This window comes from Phasianus colchicus, chromosome 8 (genome assembly GCF_987193195.1).
Source record: "Phasianus colchicus chromosome 8, bPhaCol1.hap1.1, whole genome shotgun sequence".
In the NCBI taxonomy this organism is placed as follows: Eukaryota; Metazoa; Chordata; class Aves; order Galliformes; family Phasianidae; genus Phasianus; species Phasianus colchicus.
Genome location: NC_143443.1, coordinates 9,088,345 through 9,108,826, shown reverse-complemented (window position 1 = coordinate 9,108,826; position 20,482 = coordinate 9,088,345). Strand labels below are relative to the sequence as shown.

General features: G+C 43.8%; 1 long non-coding RNA gene across 1 annotated transcript in view; it reads right to left on the bottom strand.

Annotated features, from left to right (window-relative positions):
• Nucleotides 1–618: 618 nt before the first annotated feature.
• LOC116226903 (uncharacterized) overlaps nucleotides 619–20,482 on the bottom strand; it is a 29,252-nt gene continuing 9,388 nt past the window's right edge. Inside the window, exons 4-7 of the long non-coding RNA XR_016468701.1 lie at nucleotides 17,567–17,664; nucleotides 4,138–4,287; nucleotides 2,135–2,253; nucleotides 619–1,607 (exon numbers count right to left, since the gene is read on the bottom strand). This is a non-coding gene — a long non-coding RNA (uncharacterized LOC116226903). The remainder of the gene's footprint in view (nucleotides 1,608–2,134; nucleotides 2,254–4,137; nucleotides 4,288–17,566; nucleotides 17,665–20,482) is intronic.

Sequence of the window (20,482 nt, the reverse complement as noted above, 5' to 3'; positions counted from 1 at the left end):
TGCAGTAGGCCTGGCCAAAGATGAACCAGACTTTTATGATTCTACGATTTTCTGACTTCAGAAGGAACCCATCCATTCTTAGTTCCAATGGAGCAGCTTGGGTGCAAAATTTCACCCCTATTTACATTTTGAAAGAAAATATTGAATGCATGCTTGCTCTCAGTATGCACCCAACCTGGGATGAGGACTCCGTAGTGGCCAGCTGTGCCCAGGGGAGGAAGGCCCTGCCTTTAGGAAGCAGCAGTAGCACCCACTCATTCTCACAGGCAGTAGAGGTGCTCCTCTGCTGGGCAGCTCGCCCGGAGCCACGCAGCACTCTCCGCCAGGCAGCGCATTCCGTCATCACAGCGGTGCCATGAGCATCTCCCCTGACACAAGCCCATCAACAGATCTCTCTCAGCTACCAGGCAAGGCCTCAATTCAGTCTTGGTTAAACTTCTGCTGCTCGGTGTGCTTTGAAAAGTGGGGTATATTGCTGATGGAGGAGCTCTTGACTGTTACATTTAATTAAGGATTCTGCTGAAAGTTCTGCTTAAAATAACAAAGCTCGCTGTTCAGAAAAGCGTAGGTGATTCCCCCAGAGGTCTGGCCAGCATTCCTCCTCCTATTGTATAACATTATTGATTAATCAAAACTAATGCTCACAGCTGTTGCCTGATGGATAATGTCTTTGGTGTTTGCCTGCATATAATTATTTACTACTTTATTGATGTTATTTATTTCTTCATTAAGTATTGTTGGCTGTTTAATTATGTGAAACACAATGGCAAGTGTCACTGCTAAAAGCCATGGGAAGGACTGCCCAGAACTAAAATCTTTCGACCATAAACTGTAAAAATAAATCGGAAGATAAAAATTCTTCAGCCAACATTTTGAATGAAGACCATCAAACCGCAAATGCGCTACATGCAATCTGGAGACCAGTGCCAGCATGCCATGTTCAGAGAGATTTGCAATGCTGATTTGATTTCACGTGGCAAAGGGCCTTTCGGACTTGCATGTTTCAGTAGAACTTCAAAACACATTATCTCCCTGTCTATTATTCTTGGTAGTTGCATGTTTGAAATAAATCAAGAGAAAACTGATTTCCAAGATCTTACACCTGAGGGGTGCCTAACAAAGTGCCTTCCAAAACACAAATCCTGTGCCAAGTTCTGAGGACCTCCCAGGCCACATGTGGCCCTGCCCAGCATCCCTGGTGGAAAGCTGGGGACTCTCTTAGAGCTGCCCCCATGGTGCCCCTTTTGCCCCCTCGCTCTCCATGAGGAACGCAGGCCCCTGCGCTGCTGCCCCAGCATTCCCCCTCCCCTCTCAAAAGCACCAGGCAGGTCTCTGCGCAGCCCCTCTGAATCAGGGAGTCAACGTCTAATCCTTGGAGCACATGACAAAGGCCAACCTGAAACTACTTTTATTTGCCAAGACCAACCCATGGGGATGTGGGGACAAAATCAACATCTTAAATTCTCTCTGGAAACCAAGAGGCAGTCAGGACGAAGCAGATTTAAGGCACACGATGGCTTTCAGCAATCTCTAGGTACCAACTGTTTTAAAAGGCAGCAAGATGCACGACTGGAAATGTGCTGTTAAAGAACATGGATCTTCTCAGTCTGTGAACAAACAGGAGTACCCATGAATCCCGCTGTAGCTCACAAATCATTAACACACCTACAACATATCCAAAGTCGCCTCTGTATCTCCTTAGCCACAAAATAAAAATTCCAGGCAGCCCTCAGCAGGCCCTTTCCCCAGGGCAGGAGGACAAGTAGCTCTGGCAGCCTTGGTTGGCTATCAGTGTGTGTTATTTGGTACCTACTAGTCCAGATGTTTCCATACTGACCCCTATACATCTCTTTCTTTCTTCTGAGGTAGTACATTAAATTTAATGAAGCCCTAGCTACCACTTTATGAAAAGTACACAGAATGGCCAGTTGCCAAATCTCTAACCTCCCTGCAGCCTCCCCCTAACACAGTGGGCATCATTTTCTCTGTAGGGGCGCAGAAGAGGACTAGACTTATGCCTGGCACCATCATGTCACCTCCACCTGGTCCAATGCACCTCAAACCCAGAGCATGACTCAAGTTTGCTCTGGAGATGAGATTCTCTCCATACTCTCAATACACAATGTACACTCACCTCTTCCTTTAGACGCATCTGGGAAATACCCCACTCTCAGGTAGTGTCTCCAAAGGGGAAGAAGCACACCTGCAGTACCATGTTCAGAAGTGCCAGGAGTATGGCCATGCTCAGCTGCACTGTATGGACAGTGAAATCAAAGTAAAACAACAGCAGAATCGGGCAGAATCAGGCCTGTCAACTAGCAGACATCTTTGTGGCTTGATGCTCTGGCCTCATACTGTAGGTCACTAAAAAAAACAACCAACTATCCCAGTGGATTAGTTCCTGCTATCTTCTGCCTCTGTTCCCTTTTTTGTTGTTTTTATGGCATCGTGAGTATCACAATGGTGGTTCTAAAAGATAGCATAGGCTTAATGACAGAAGAGAAAATGCACTAGGGAGGCACTGAGAGCAGAAAACACGAGAAAAATAATAAACAGAAGGAGGATAAAAAAAGAAACACGATGGGTCCAGGGAATTTGGTCTCCACTTCCCTCCTTGTTTCCTATCCAACCTCTACGTTTTCATGCATTTCCTCTTTCTAGAGCCAGCTCTTCCTCCTGTGTTTTCAAATGTCACAATTCCTGTATCCATTATGCCCACACTGCATAGAGTACCATGGGCAGCTTTCCAGCAGAGATGCACAGAGTGATGGGGAGCACAGCTTGGATTTTCAAAGGAAACTAAGGAAATCTTTATGGAGAACTTGGTGAGAATTTGGCACTTGGCACTCTTTTCCTCCTTTGAAAGTCCCACCCTACAGGAACAATCTAAACAAATGTATGCCCCAATGCTGATAAATCCATTTGGAAGGATATCAAAGAAAAGCTTGCTAGGTTTGGAGACCTTTGAAGAAAGGGAAATATCCTGCCAATCTGATGCTGAGATCTATCTCATTCCACCATGTGTTCCAAATCATCAGAGCCCTCCATGGATCCCCTTCTTCCTCGGGGCGTGGAGGGCAGCATGTTGCCTTGCTGAATAAAGGAATTTGGAGGCCAGGAGGACAGCATTATTTGAGGAAAATTCAAGTGAAAAATTACTTGACCATGGAAGTTGTTACTGTGCCTAAAAATATCTCAGTGACTCAGATTACGGAAAACGGCAAAGCTATAGAGCAAAACCATAGCCTCTTCTCAGCAGTCAGCTGGCTTCATTCACCAGCCTGGCATCTCTTCCCCTTATGGTTTTAATATCATAAGAGAGTTTTTTTGCGTTTTTTTTTTTTTTAAGTCTACAGTAAGTTAATGTTTAATGGATCGCCACGTACTGTTCTTGGTGTTTACATGTTCTCCAACTAACCAAATTTGTAGAGCAAATTAAAAGTCTGTAAGACCAGGACAAGCGAATTACCAATATTTGTTGCTCAGAAACTATCTCCTCGTTTAGTCCTGCGTGCCCCCAAAATACACGGTTTCAATTACGTCTTCACCTTCCCCAGCAATATCAACATCTCTCACAGTTGCTTGCCAGGGCTGTTGCTCCTTAGTCTGCAACCGTTACGGCTTTGTGCACATATGCTTCCTGTGAATGTGCAACCTTGCAAAGTACCACGGTCCCAGTGTTTGCAGTGTAACCTATTAAACCAGGCTGGCTCAGGACCAGGAGTACTGGAGAAGCATGGGAGAAGGAAAGGTGGAGACTGCAGTGTTGTTGATGCTTTTTTTACATGAATAAGATATGTAGGTGTAGCCCGGTCCTGTCACTGACCAAAATATAAATAGCAAATGGCCTCTGAGTGCACCACTGCCAGCCCTGCACAGTAGGTAACTGTTGTGGTCCCTCCAGAGGCTGTTACCATGGGGGCCCTTGGTCCATCGCTCTACAGGTGCAGAGTCCTCTCCTTTGCTCCCAGCACAGGTGATGCCCAGGCTCTTGCCCTTGCTTCCCCCATGGACCACCCCACAAACAGCTGTGAAGGAAGCCACCAAATCCTTCAAAAACCTGTGACCCTGATGGGAAAATGAGGGAGCTTGGGTACACTGCTTTCCCTGTGCACACACTTAATATCTACCACTCACTTTGCATGATGTCTTGGGCCTGTTTCTCACGTGGCTGAGATGTTGGTGGTGATGAGAGCTGCAGCTTGTTTCCAGGCTGTGGGAATGCCCCACTACTGCTGCACAGGGCACCTCCAATACCAGTGGGTGCTGCAATGAGCACTGCAGGACCTGGAGAAACCAACACAGAAAAAGAATGATGCTCATGTTACTGACAGTAAAATTCCCACCGACTCTGGCAGGGCCAGGCCCAGGCCCTTGTGTTTTCCCAGGCTCATGAGGATTTTACATTCTGAATTTCAAATGATAGTTTATTTCTGGCTGACCTGTTTGGCTTGAACTGTTCCATGTTTTTCACTGTTGGACTTATTTTTAATCTACAGTATTAGTACACAAATGTAATCAAGAACAAAATGTTACCGATGTGGAATTTTGTTCCTACCCACTTCTGTGAGCTGAGCACTTTAAGTTCCCCAAACCTATAGAAATCTGCCTGCGCCATCTGACTCCCTTCAGAGCAGCACTACGTTCCTTGTGCTGCAAATATACAAAGGGGAGGGAAGAGGCAAACATGATGTGCATCGGCCACAACTCTTGCTTACAAGAAATGCCACAGCGTGGATTTTAACAATTAACATTCCAGCTGGGTAGGCAGCTACAGAGAAAGCTCATCGGTGGTTGTTGTTTTTTTTTTTTTTTGGCCAAAGAAACTTCTCACACACGCATGCATTTGAGTCATTTTTTGTCATTTGATGTCAGTGGCAGGCTGTGACATTCCTCTGTGTTATGTTTTTCCTCCCTGCTATTTGAAGAACGAGATTTTATCTTTCTTCCCATCCCCCTTCCCCCACCCCATGCCTATTTTCCTAAAACCTGCCTTTCGGGTCAGCGTGCTGCAAGAGATTAATTTTACACTGCAAGAAACAGCGAGCAGGCTATTTCAGCTCTGACATCTGAGAAGTCTGTTATAATACTGCAGTTTCTCTAAATTAAATATTAGGAAAAATTAAACCCAATTGTGGTTCGTACTCCTATGGAAAATATTTCTGTTCAAAACAGTCCCTCCACACTACATGACCGAAGTAACTACAAGCACAATAAATATGCAGCAAGTTACAAACCCAGATTATTCAGGTTTTAAGGCTTATAACTAAAAGTGGTTTAATGTTTCATGCCTAATAATAGATTGCTCCTATCACATTTCTAACCTTTATTTCTACCAGCTTTGAAGTCCAGCCATATAAAGGCTGTTTGTAGAACCACACGAAAGTTAAAGCAAATATTACTCAGAGTGATTCATACGAACAAGAATTTGCAATGAAGGCAGAGGGTTTTTTGTGTCTGTATCAAAGGAAATGAAATGTTTGCAATATTTTCCAGTTGATAAATGCATTAAAACATTTTAGTTGTGTAGTACGAACATTGCTGACATAAACAGACTTTGACCTGAAACAGATTGTATTAAGCTCTGTGGGGGAGGCGGCATTAAAAAAATAAAATAAAAAAAATATCCTAGATTTCAAAATCTGCCACAAGGTCACTGCAATCCTTAATTAGCTGAATACATTAAGAGAAGGCTGGAACACAGACTCTGTAAAGAGAGCAAGTGTATGTTTAATCCTCTGTTCTTTGCTTACAGATTACCCTTTCAGAATGAGTAACCTTATTTTCTTTTTAAATATCTATTTACCTTTTTGAGCTTTGCATAGCAAAGCAGGTTTTTTTTTTTTTTTTTCCTTCTCTGTTGCAAAAGAAATTAATTTGTAGCTAGTTGCTATGCATTGGCAGGATTTCTGCATAAAGAATGTAAGCCATCTATCTTTGTATTCAAGATATAGTTAATCTGGCAGTTAAAATACTTTGGAAACATTTTGATGACTTATCTGGAAAAGTAGCTTTGCATTTTCAAAGAAAACTCAGAACTGTATTGCGAGGGGAAGATAAAAGATATATGAAGTGTTTGTTCCAAGCGATACTATTCATTTAAAGATCAGAATGTGACCCCACCCAAGCAATTATTGTGGAAAAACAAGACAAAAATCCTCATACAGCTTTCTGACACAGTCTTTATTTGGGAAACAAAATAACTATATTACAGTTATAGCCTAATGGATTGCAAGCTGTTTTATTGGAGGCAGCTGAATCCCGTTTAGCATAAAAAAGAACTCTGTTTGCTATCAAGAACACATTTACATTAATATGACTTTGACAAAGTAAAATAAAATCGCATTAAGATGATGTAAGTAGATAAGACAATGAAATCTCTGTGAGATAGTTTTGGCACACCAATTAGAGTCAAGTCCCTACAGGAAAGGAGCATATTTTTACACCGAGTATCCATGTGCTTTTAAGTTGCAGAGCAGCCAAAATTAATTCCATGCTTAAAATATTTCCAGCAAGGGAAAAAGAGTTTATTATTATCTTTATTTTTCCCTCAAAAAGGTAAAATTTCTGATAAACTGCATTTGTATTTGCAATAACACAAACACGTTTTGTTCTCCGCACCAGTCTGTAATCATCTTGATTATTGCGAGGGACTTTCCAATATAGAGCAGCTGAAAACAAGGTTTTAGATTACATGGTAATTTAGGAATGCATGAAAAGCCAAGCAGTCCCCATAATGGAGCGCTGCACAAACTCCATGGCTCTTACAGCAAAACGTAACATATGTTTTGTGATTCATTCAGATGATTTTTCGGGTTTTTCGGGCAGGGCTCGACCAAAGCGCACCGAGCGCTGTCCTGCATTTGGGAGCCCCGGCGCTCTGACAGCCGCCCCAACACCTGGCAGCCTCTCCTTCTGCATGGTCACTGAAAGCAGGGCAGTGATGGATGGCGATAATGCTGCGGGTTTATGACTAATCGGGCCTTGGCAGCCCCGACGTTTCCTTTGGAGCTGAATTCCCACATTCCCTTCACAAGGTACGCACGGTACCGCGTGGCCGCCAGTCCCAAAGGCGCTGCACCTGGCACAGCCCCGGCCCGTGTCCCCTCGGCGCTGGACGCCAGGTGTCCCCACCTCGCTGCGCTGCTGCCGCAGAGCGACCGCAACCGTCCCAGCGCCGCGTGTTCCATCGCCTCCGATCCGCCTGTTGCAGGGCTGCGTGCGCAGGGAGAACGTGTGTGCTCGCAGATATCCCTCAGCCGGGCTCATATTTTATGTTGTCACTCGATATGCCTCAGCCGGGCGAGGCAGGACTTTGCGGAGTTTGAAATAATCCAAATTCAATCACTTTAAAGCTGCTACAATATGCAAGTCCTGGCAGCCGCTTTAAATTAATGGAACATCAGATGTGCTCTGATCCTTTCAATTTCCTTGGGCAAGGGAAATTCGGCAGCAGCGGTGGGGGAACATCAGGCTATCAGCGAAACGAATGTCAGCTTTTGTCCACTGATAGAAAATGCAACCAGCAAAAAGAGACACCATATTTATTGCTCCGTAATTAAAATGTATTTCACTGTGCAGAAGGGATTATCTCCGTGTTTTGGACAAGCGAACACCGCGTGACCTGATCCATACGGACAGGCATTGACATCAAACCGAAACACAACGTGGCTTCTGTTTGGGGCTTTACAAACACAGTCAGATATTTTTGTCTGGGTGTAGGTATTTGTTTTTTGTGCCTGCTGGCAGGTATATCAATACAAATAGCAGAACGCTGGCCGCCAAAGTCCCAGGGCAGAGATGGGATTTTGGCAAGAGCTGGAAAAAAGAAATCTCCATGGCGAGCCCATGCAAATTCCCTTGGTTTGGGGTTTACTTTGTAAGTGCAAACATTCATCAGGTTTGTCAGAAGGGCCGCAGACCTGAGAACCTTTTGATCAAACCTTGGCTGTGTTTGGAGGAAGCCTGCGCTGGAGTATGTTTTTCAAGATGCAGTTCAGTGGCTTTGCTTTTGAAACACAAACAAGCCCAAAAATTCAAATCATGGCTCTGAACCTTTGCACGGGTGTTCGTGGAACACGGTTTCACTGATACATAGGGCTTATCACCAGGGCTGAGTCCTGGCTGCAAGGGCACGTGCTTCATGAAGTCTTTTTTCCTGAAACAATATGATAGAAGCTGTCAGAGTTAAATTCAGGACAAGGTATCTTTTTAATTCTGATTTTTCACTTATTTGATTTATATGAGGAGATCCTGGCTGCTTCTGTGCTGAGCAGGGCTCGTGTTGCCAGACAGTATGTTTTAAGTTATTTTTAAAACGCTGCCTTTTGAAGGCTCTTAAATCCTTTGATGTAAATGAAAATAAAATCATAGTTTGGAATCTAACAGAGACTTTTAATCTTGTTCTTAAAAGCGTGAATCATATACTACAGCACAGAGTAAAACTACTTTCCATCCTTTGCATTCACCTTCCATGCGCATCCTGATATTTTGATATTTATGGGTGGCAATTAGGGATCTCAGGTAGTCCCAGGTGCCTTGTGCCAAGCTCTGTGCGTAGCGACTGCTGACAGCCTATGGATGAGATTTCCTCGAGTCTTACTCATTTAAATATGACATTTCAAGCGAGCCTGATTAAAACCATGCAGAAGCAAAATGTCTCAACTTCCACGCATGTAACGTTATGGCAACAAAACTTGGAACGATTACTGTCTTGGAAGAGCAGAACTAGTGGTAAAGCAGTGGTGTTGCAATAAAATCACAGAAAAACTTCTCCTGTAGCCACCATTGAAAATCCAGCCACTATCTTCTGCCAGAGCTGAGGCCAAGCCCAGAGCAGAAGCCCAACTGAGCGACTGCTCCTCCAGATTAAGAGTAAGAACACCTGATAAAAACGTGAGCATTTCAGCTGATCGTTCTTCAGTCACTATTTGGAAAATAGCATCCCTATCTCAAGCTTCCATCAGGCAGGGTTAGCGGCTGCCAGATCATTCATTTGGGATGGATATTGAGCAGAAGCAGCAGACACCAAACCCCACTGGGTCTTCCAGTAGTCTCCAAAGCAGTGTAACAGCGAAGTCATCTGGGGATGCTCTCCTCAGGCCAAAGTGCTCCTCCTAGATTCTCCACCAAGCCAACTGCCTGAGAGTTGCAATGGTGCAGCATGGCTGATGGCAGCCAGAAATGCTGGGGGCCTTCATCCCAATGAGCATCCCAAGAGCTGCAGGGAAGCTGTGCACAGCCCATGAGCACCTAGTTGTGAGCATGGGCATGATGTGGTTGGAAAGGGTACTCGGCCCTTGAGGTTATGCCATGGACATTGCCAGATTGCTCTTATATTCCAGAATCCTGCCATGGTTTTTGTCCCAGAAAAATAAACTATGATCAGCAATAAATGAATCGCAGTGCTGACACTTATAAGTTGCACAGTCTGCTCCTGTTTAATCTGAAGAAAACTCACAATGTTTTCTATACGTACATCTGCCAAAAGACCATGACAAAAATCAAGTTCATCCTACCTGTATGAACCAAGCATGCAGCTCCATGCCTACATCCTTTTCGATTTCAAACTCTTCATCAGTGCTAGTGGAGTTTTTAGGTGAAGAATGTCAAAATTTGTCCCTAAATAAAAAGTGCCAACTCAGTAAGACAGCATGGTGGAGTTCCCATTTACTGCACACAACAGTCAAGATATTCAGACTTCTTGCTCTCACTACAATTGTAATTCATTTTCCTCGTGCATACATAATAGTTTTATCTATTCTGAATGGGGTTATCTTTAGTTCCTTAACAAGCCCATATAATTCAGCTGTCACAGTTTCCATAAGAACAGTAACTTGGAATTTCCTGCCTTTAATTTGGACTAACTCCTGTCTACAGCACTGCATTAATGATGTTTCCAATGTGCGGTGTGACTATGAAATCAACCATTATGCATGTTACATAGAAATTTATAATGTTCAAGTACCACTTGCAGAGGTAACATCTCAAGTAATGTAAGCATCTCATCTTCACAACTCCAATAGCTCCAGTTCAGCTGCCTCATCCCTATTGCAAGCTTTGCAGCTAGGCTCTCCTGCAAAGGCAGCAGACTCAGCCAATGTGAACCTGCCCCAAGTCTCTTCCCTGTCATGGGGACAGTTCCTACTGCTGCAGTACAAGAAGATGGTGGTTCTTATGACAGAAACACCTCCTGATGCACACAGCAGCACCTCGCCTGCTGCAGAAGCACACTAAGGGAGCATATGCAGTCAGGCCCATTGCACTGAGCTGTGCCCGTTCCCAGGGATTTCTACTGTTATCTCTATTTTGTACAGAAACAAAACAGGACATTTAGTGGTTGAGACCTGAGGCTCCCAATTAGCGTGCTGACAGATGGCTGTTTTTACTTTTGCTTCCCTTACTCTAGGCCCATTCATTCATGGTGCTCCATTTAATTACACAGAACCACGTGCCTAAAAGCTTGCCCACGTTTTTTTTGGAGTACATTGGTTGGTTTAACCAGAAACACTACCTTTCCCTAAAACACTGCTCCAGAGTTTCACCATGTTTTGTGGTATCAAATAAGATATTTGGTTTCCCTGTACTCATACTTGGCTGTTGCCCTGTATTTCAGGAGACCAACAGCTTTTTAGAGAAGAACAATTGTTCTTCAGAGAAGCAGGTATTATCTCTCCCTTGCCTCAGAGCTCCCCCATCACGTACCCACAAGGGCAAGGAGGGCATCAGCACACAGCAGAATGCAACAAACATTCAGGATGAAGTGATCTAGTGGGAGGTGTCCCTGCCTATAGCAGGGGGTTAGAACTAGATGATCTTAAAGGTCCCTTCCAACCCAAACCATTCCATGATTCTGTGATCAGCATCAGCACAGATGCAAGCAGGGCAGCATCAAACAAAGACCCACTAAATCTCCCTTTCAAGATTTCCTCCCTCTAAGGTGCAAGTGCCAAAACAGATGTGTATGCTGAACAGTCCAGTAGCAACATATTGGTTCATTCCCCTTCCCCATACTCCATATCATAGAATTGTTAAGGTTGGAAAAGATCTCTAAGATCATCTAGTTCAACCATCAACCCATCACCACTATGCCTGCTGAACCTTAGCCTTTTCTCAAGTCTAAGATCTTCTAAAATGTTGACTGTTCTCAAGCTATGCAGGACCTAATTTGCAGGATGAGGAGAACTGGAAGTGAAAAACTAGGCTCACAGAGGGCAGAATGGGTGACTTCCAGCATAGCTCCAGGGCTATGCTCCCTCACTGGTTGCAGGCTGTCCTCCCAGGTAAAGAGAGCTGGAGCCAGAGCAAGAGGCTCAGGGCTATCTGGGGAGAGACAGCATAAAACCACCTGCCATTTCAGGAAGGATCTCAACCTGAAGCCCACCACTGTTACGCTGCTTACAGGGAATGGCTCTCACCCATTTATCTCCTGTTCACTTGTGATCAATGGCCTTATGGAAAAACGGCATCAATAATGAATAAGCCGCAAATGCTGTGCTCTGTCTCTCCAGCTCTGGCTCTAACAAAGACTATCAGGTGGTACAAATTACTTCACCTTACTCATGTTGATTTTTACCAGCTGGGAATTAGGCCTAAGTTTCATCTGGTTCAGGAGAGAAACAAAACATACAGTATCCTGGCTGAACTGACAACAGAGGTAGACCCCCAGTTTCCACAAAATCTGGCTGGAGGGGAATCGCTGTCTGTACTGACCAGCTCTGTCTGGGCACAGTGAGGCTGCTGCAGGCCTGGTTGGGCATTGTGTGAGCTTTGGCACAAACTCTGCATGAACCAAAGCTTCCTGAAGAGCCTGCAAGAAAGTGCAGAAGCCTGTCCAAGGCTGAGCAGTGCCAGTGACACAGCAGATGCATACGTTTCTAAGAATACTGCCTGGCAGCCTGGCACTGGTGAGTGCTGGAAGCTGCATTGCACGTGTACACACAGCCACTGCTATCATTAGAGCTTCACTGCTTTGGCACCTCTTTCTAATTTACTTAATTTCTATTTATACCATCCTGTTTCTGTTTTGAGCCTTTATCAGATGCTGACGTGTTTTCTGCAGAGCCAGACTTTGGAAGGGGACCGTGGAAAGGAACTGTTGAAGGAACTTAAAACATCAGAGAACTTGGAAGGGCCGTTCCCAACCTAGCAGTGTCCATTGCTCTGGTGCAGAGGTCACTTAGCTGCTTTTCCCCAGAGCTCTCCTGCCTGGGAGAGGCCAGTCCCTGTGTGCTTGCGGAACAGCAGGACAGCCTGTGAAGGCACTCTGAGAACAACCCAGCCTTGCTGCCAGAAGGCCTTGGCTTTCCACACGTGTGTCTGAGCCTCTGTTTTCCAATGAGGTTTGCAAATCAAGGGAGGCCAATAACCACAGTGTAATATTGCTCCGGCTCCATCTCAGGGGTAGTGGCAATTGTGCTCAACCATTCAATAGTTCTGAAATAAATTGCCTTGTTAGCATCATCATACCACAAACATGGGGGTAACACTTTGTTTCCTTTGCCTCCAACTGTGACCCAGCGATATGTTTGTCATGGCTTGGCAGGAGGACATACAGAGCTCCCGGGGAACAACTTCTAGGAAAACGCTATGTACGATTTGCCTGAGCTGCACTGATTCAGCAGTTACAGCTCAGAGCTCCGATACAAGTAGCAGATCAGAAGAACACAGCTGTTGATGTTGACATGTTGCTGGCCTTATGGAATGATGACAAACAGCTGGAAATGCATTTGATGAACTAGGGATAGGAACAGAGTAAAGAATTTCAGGCTTGCTGGAACACTGCAAACAAAAAGGCAATCAACTGAGGACGTCAAATTCTTCCTTTACAAATCATTTGTAGATCTTTCACTGCTTCTTACAATGGGTTTTTCAGAAGGACACACATGGCAAGGCTGTAAGCTGCAGAGCTGGCCAAGCCTGCACCGACCCATTGTGAAAATCACACCAGAGGACAAAAATGTTTAAAGTGGATGTGCATCTTCAAGCAGGAGAAGAGAGATGAGGAACTCTTTCTCTGTTTGTGGATAACTGAAAAGATGCTGAATAGCTTCAGTAGGAAATCTTCTCGCTTTCCTTTCTTCTTCCCCAGAATAATGACACCCTTAGCAAGTCCTCCTGCAGAGCACTCACAGGCTCCAGAGCACTCTGCTCCCAACACGCCTCTGTTTCAAAGGCCAGGTGGGCACTGAGAGCTGCAGGACTTCCTCACAAGCCAATTCCCAGGAAGCACCAAAGGCCCATCTCAGAGTTGCATTGAACTGGGGAGCTTATCCCGGTATTTCAGTGGCTCCTAGTGTGGTACTCTGCCATAAGCTTTATTTGTTGCTATTCTGAAGAAAGATTTTGTTCAATACAAATGCCTACTTCATGATGACATCATCTAAGACTGGAAAAAAATGCACAGCCTGGAGTAGTCAGGCATGTGATGATGTATAAATAGCACTGACAGAACAATATTACTCTATTGGTACAGCTAAGATAAAAATAGCAAGATGCTGATTCATCTGAGCTATCAGTGAGAGGGATAGGAGGTTTAGCTACAGTAAACCTTCCCAGCTGAAAGCATGCTGCTTCACCATGAATCAGCTGCTCAGATCTTTCATTCTGCTTGGAAAAGCACCTGTCTCTTGCTGCTCCAGTCCTCCATTACTGAACACATGACATGTAGGGCCTGAATTTTCTTCTGTTTCCCTTATGCTAAAGTATGCTGCAGTCAGAAAGGCTTTATAAGCTAGGAGGAAATGCAGAAACATTTCTCAAACTGCTTGCCGGATGCTTGGTGACAGCATGTTTTGGTGGTAGCAAGGTTTGATGGTATTGTTCAGAGCTTGTTTAGAAAAATAAGCAAGGAATCACTGTTTCAATAAACCTGAAAATGCTGAGCCATGTTTGCCACACCACTGCATCTACAGTGACTGGGTCCTTCTGTGGGTTTCGGTAAGATGCTTGCAAAGTCAAGTACACATCCAGAGATGGGGTTCTTTTCAAACCTTTCAAATGAAAGAAAATGAAGCCAAGCTTTCAAATACAGGAATTCAAGAAACAAGAGAACACAAGATTGCTGATTTCCTCCTTGGAACACATCGGCAGTGACTACTGAAGTATCTTCGTATGGCCCAGACCTTTTATTCTTGTTTGCCTTAGCGCCAGTTATGCTGATGCTCTTCAGTACCAAAAACTTGTGCATGAGAGCTGCCAGCTCGGGTGCTGGTGAGCAGAACTTTGCACTACAGCCTCTCTCCTTTCAGAGAATGTGCTGCAGTGACAGTAGCAGCTACATGGACAGGAGCACACCGGCCCCACTCAGCGGTTGCTTGGTCCAAGCAGGGCATCGTATCACCTGGCTATGTCTTGGTTTGCATCAAAGCAAACTTACTTGTTTAGGACCATTAAATTGAGGAAGGCTTATATAATTATGGAGCTTTATATTAATTTTTAAAACTTGCAGATGTTGCAATCTGTACATATGGGAATAACGCCAAATGTTATAATGACAAAACAATTATATTGGCTGGCTTTTAAAGGCGAAGAAGCAGAGTGAAAAATCTCATCCTACCACTACCAAAGCATTGCATGTATCTGGTTTGTTACACATCTTTTAGATAGCAGCTCTGCATTTCTGATAGTGAGCTCATCAGCAATGAGCAAAAAAACCCCTGATAAAATAATGGGGGGAAATAACAATCAAACAAACAAACAAAAAAAGCATATATTTGCTTTTAAACTATGTTTATGTCAATAAAAATCTTCTTGCTATGCCTAGAGTAGACCTTTGCTGAACACAAGTTTCAGAGAGCGAAGCCAACAGTACTGCACATATCCACCACTTTTCTCAACGTCCCCCTCTGGTGCACGCAGTGCTGGGAAGAAGCACCCTTTGGATGTCACTGCTCTGTCATGTAGCATCTCAAAGCATTTGAGATTCTAGTGTAATTCTGTCTGAGGTTGCTGGTTGTTTAACATACTGAGGTACTCTGCAGAGAGCATTTAACTGGTGCTCTACATAAGCAACATATGTTTCATATTACCAACATCCCCTTTGTATTTCAATTGCACTTCAGTACCGGTAGATTCTAGTCATGCCCAGCTTCAGCTTTGAAGCTCAGGAGAATAACAACATAACCTGCTATTTGTTTATGTTAGTAATAAAATCTACCAGTAATTGTGATTTGATCACAGCCACAAAAGCAAGACTAGCCAAAGGAAACCTTGTCAATAAACAGGAGATGAAGGAAGTGAATGCATTGTCTGTGGATTTTCTAAATTCAGTCCAAGAAGCTGACAATGAGGTCTGAAGTCTTAACTTGTTTTGGACCTCAGCTTTCCAAAAGATGCTTCGGAGGAAAAAGAGAACTCAGCACTCACTTCTTCCTAGCATAAGGGTGTTGAGAGGTGGAGCAGAGCCACATGCTACAATTGCTGTTTTCCTGCATTCATCACAAGCTGCCAAGGAGCAAGTGTGGACGCACCACCCTAGCACAGCAGCTCTCCTTATCACTGCCTTCCCTGGGCATCCCTTGCTGCTTCTCCTCCTGTCCTGCCTCTGTTCCTCCTGCCCCACGATCCTGCGCCTTCGGGCAGGATATATGGTGTCTTTGCACTGCAGTTCTAAGCCACCTCAGAGACAACAGCTCCATGTGTGTAATCACTGGACAGTTTACTGAATTTCTACATGCATATAATGTAGCAATACCACTACAACTATAGGCATGCTACATGTGAACAGATCAAATGTATCTTTTGTACGTTATCAGTGCTGATGCATTAGCCTTGCATTACTGAAGTAGAATAAAGCTGGTTTACAGAACACTCCTAAGCAAACAGCTTCAATTTCTGGTATCTCTTCCCCAATATCTCCACCATGAGTAAACACACGAAGGTAATGTTGGCTCACCACAACCTGGCTCAGTGTGTTTTACAATAGAGCATTCCGATAACACCACAGACTTACATGTGAGTAAGACTTCTCATACAGCAGCACAATTTATTCCCATTTCCCAGTTTAATGGAGCTTTTCTGATTATTTTCACAGCACTGTGCAAGGCTTTTTCCTGCTGCATAAAAGGGAAAAGCTCCTAATATGTTCCTGAAATGCCTCATGAAGTTAATGTGACTTATTCTCTATCATCAAGAGAATGACACTGGAATGAATGAAAGTCAGTATTTTTTTCTCAAAGTCTCTTAATATTCAGTCCTCATATGGCATAAGGGAGTAAACTCTCAATTACACAAAGGCAAATACTGAGAAATCCGTCAAAGTCAATAGAGTTATTCTGGACACCTGAGTAATTTGTCCCTTGGTATGATTCAGTCTCCAAAATCCACTCTGAATGTCTGTAATGACCGTTTGCTGTTCACTGACATTTTTAGCTCTGTTACAATTCTAATTTTTTCCATGTTTCACAAATAACTTGAGTCAGTTTCTTTCAGAAGATGCTGTTTCCCCAGCTTGACTTCCCTATGAATAACCTCCACCATCACTATGCTACTTTTGCTCAAACGTTTCACTTTTAACAATAAACATCTATCCCAGATGCCTTATTTTCAGCTTCATTAGATGTTTTACTGGTTCATCTTGAGTCACGTCAATATTTACCTTGGACAGGGTTCCGTATACTTTAGTTTCTAATACCAGAATTCTCCAGACAAGCTTATTGTTCCTGGCTTGACTTCTCCCAGTCACAACTTAAGACTTTTTCTTACACACTCAATAAGATGCAAATTCATCCAACTATGTGCTCCGCCACATGCTGCCAGCTATGCCTATTCCAAACATCTCCAAACTGATTTACTTCAATTTCTGTGTACACACAAGCCCCAAACCTGTACTCAGTTACTCTGAGGTAATTTCAAAGTCATTTAATCACTGCAATTAGCAGAAAAGAAAGCTGAAATTAGATACCAGCCTTCCAGGCCTATTACCACAACAGCCATTTCTACTTACCTGTATCCCAGAGAAGTGGTGTCAGGAAATCACGAGGCATTGCCAGCCACTGCCTCCCTTACTGGCACCTCTGTGAGGTTGTTCCAAACTGCTCAAACCCAGATGCTCTTCTGAGAGATGGGTCTGCTTTTATTCAGTTCAGCTCTCCCCCCTTCCCCTGACAACAGGATCAACTTGTGCCAAGTTGTGCACAGTGCAGAAGTCATTGTGCTGTTTTTATGTACAGAGAAGAAACCTTGTAAAATAGTGAGTGGCAGCAGGATGCCACATTCACCAGGCAGGAGAGCAGCAGTACTGTGGATCTAAGCTCTTCAGTAACATTAACAACATAAGCAACAGCAACAGCAAAAAGAATGGATGAAGTGGTTTTGAGGGTCACGGTGGAGCAATACAGAGCCTGGAAGGACCAAAGGAAAGTGGAGCAGGTACTGCTCCTTGGGAGGCTGTGTAAGGGCAACCTCTGGCTTGGCAAGGCATTGGTAAGAATTGCTGTATGGCAACAACTGTGCATGTAAAGGGAAGTAGCCACAGAAAGGAGCAGTGCAGTGACAGCAGGATGAGATTTTAGGGGAGGTAATGGAAAGCCAGTCTGTACGTGTGTGTACTCAATGCTAGAGATACCTGAAATGGCTCAGCAAACGTATCCACAGGCAGCTCTGTGCTGCAGTCCTCTCAGCCCTCTGGGTCCAGGCAGCTCCTTACTCCTGTATGCACGCCTGCTGGAGAGAAGTTGTTCTCAACGTGAGCAAGACAAAGGGGAACAAAAGTTTGAGAAGTAAGATTATCTCAATAATTTTCTTGATCTTTATGCTGAGTTTACTTCAGGTTCTTTTTCAAAGCAGCAGCACAAAAAAGGCAGTGTGAAGTTTGATATATTTATATTATATATTCATGGACTGCATTGGAATAAAACATTTTGAATTTTATATTGGATATGAAAAAGCAAAGGTGTCAAGCTGGGAAAGTGCTTTGAAAATCACAAAGGACTTTATGTGGGATTGTTTGAGGTCATTTTATCTGCTGTTCTTGACAGTATTTAAATACCTCCTTTCAATTTGAAATGCCTTTGCTTGTCACTCACCGAAATCAGAGGTGCAGACTGGAAGGGCAGCTGGGCACAATGCCACAGGGGGATAGATACAGAAAGAAGCACTCAGATTTTTGGAGATCTCTAAAGCTAGCGTTATACCTCTACTTGCAACCCCTATGTGTCAGAAGGTGTCAGCACAGCCTGGAGAAGCAGCAAGCCACATTCTCATGAGAGAGGACAGAACTACAAGCCAGGCCAACTTCTCTGAGCAGGTCACTCTTCGGAGTGGGCAAGAGATGGCTTTACATCTCAGGCATGCAACATCTCAGCAGACATTCAGGATATGAAGCTGAATTTACAGTGCAATAACTTCAGTGATGCCACAGATTTGTGGGACTAATTCTGAATTACTTTGCGTAGGTGCTCTAGTAATAGCAGCATACGTAAATAATGCATGTATTTAGTCCACATGCAACTGCTAACATCTGAAAAAGTTACAGCCATGCAGTGTAACGAAGCCAGTATTTCTGTGCACCCTAGACAATGCTGTATCCTACAGACTGTTTCCCTGTGTTTCAACCCAAAAGGCTCTACTGCTCTCTCAGTACAGGCAGGGAGATGAGACAGGATGAGGAACCACAGAGCTCCCCAGAAACACATGGAACCAGAAGATAAAAGGAAAGAGCTGAATACTAGATAAAATGCAAGTTTCATGTAAATGATCACTTACAGAGGCCTAATAAATGATTCTGTGTAAGGCACTGTCAGAGATTCTCCTCTGCCATTTTTTTGTTTTGAATTTGTATTTAGAAGCCTTTCTCCCTTGGAAGATAATGTTCAGGCTTTAAAATTTGTATTAATCTGTCACAGCATTCATCTGTCACTCTACAGAAGTGTTTTTTGTTTGTTTCTTAATAAAGCGTCTTTTCTTCTTTCTAATGTGTTGACTTATCAGAATGGAGTATTTAGGATAAGAAGTGCTGCATAGGATGGGACGGACAGCATGTAGGAAGGCTGCTTTCTAAATAATATGTTCTCTTCCAATCCAATCAATGAATAAGTTGTGGAGCTTCTGCATTACTCTGGCTGGGGACTGAGCAGGGTCTTCACTGAAAATGTTTCAGCTCCCAAGAAGAGGTTTTATTTCCAGCACAAAGGAGGACTCAACTGGAGACAGAGGCTTTACTGGCAGACACCCACACACCCCTTTAAGTGTTTTTTCTCTTCTGACTGGGTTAGGGGTGCTACTGTAAAGAATTTATGAATTACTCCCTTCTGTCAGCCTCTGCTGGGTCTCCTCACACTTATGTCCCTGCTCTGCTCTCCATCCCACCATCCTACTGGAAGCCATCACCTTGCCCACCTATGTGAGATCGGGCTGTGTGCTGACAGATGCATGGCCATCATCTCTGTGCTGCTACCTCTGCTTGGAGCATGGACAGGGAGGGGACTATACAGAAAGGCACCGCAAAACAAGAGTGCAGAGGGTGCCTAGCGAATCCCCACATTTTCTCCTGTGGCTGCCTCAGTAGCTTCCTGGGAGAACTGCTTGCCCAAGGTCTGACTTGAGTTTGCACATCTGAGCCCTTGTGGCGGCAGAAGACATGTTCTCTCACTTTGTGCTTGATGAATGCTGAGTCTGAACTTACTCTACATTGTGACCTATCCCAAAGTGACATCGGGTTACTGCACCACGATCAGTTTTTTCAGTTCCTCTTGTTCACCCTCTGCCTACATATTTTCCATTATTCTTTCCTTTTTTTTTTCTTTCCATCAAAATACCTGGAAACATAACACTATGTTTTTCCTGCTGCTAAATACACTTTCTTTGCTAACTTCCACTAGATTCTCATTTCAAATGGAATGATGGCTTTACACATAATATTTCAAATACGGCCCATGATTTCTGTGTTGATAACAAGATAAAGACCTGGTAGTCCCACCTGTTTGAGTTCTGTTTTCCTCTTAGCTCTGATCAGAACAGAGGGAAAACTCTCTGTGAAATGACAGAGGATGTGAGGATGCTTCTGGATTACTCACTGAAAAAAGGTCTGAGGCTTGATTCTTGTTACCAGTCTCTCCAGTGGAAACATTGAGTGACTCCAATAAAAACAGCAGAGCTGCAGCAGTACAGAAGAGACAAATAAAGGCGGAGGTTTTTTGTTCTGTCGTTGTTTGTTTGTTACAGAATACATCTTATGTTCTGCTCTGAGCTTTTTGAAGGTTTACACAGCAGCCAGCTTAAGTAAGAAAGTAGAGCAGAAGTTCAGATTATGAACTTTGATTGCTCATGTTTGATTCAATATTTTTAATCAAGTTTGCAAAGGTTTCCTTCCATCAAAGAAAGTTCTTTTTGATTAATCAATAGAATTTGATATTTTCTCTATGGAGCACCCAAAGCAGTATACTCCATTGCCAGTTACTTACAGGCAGCTTCGCAGCACACAACAGAATAATTATTTTCTAAGCAGGAGAACTGTGATCAGGAACATTAATAAATCACTTAA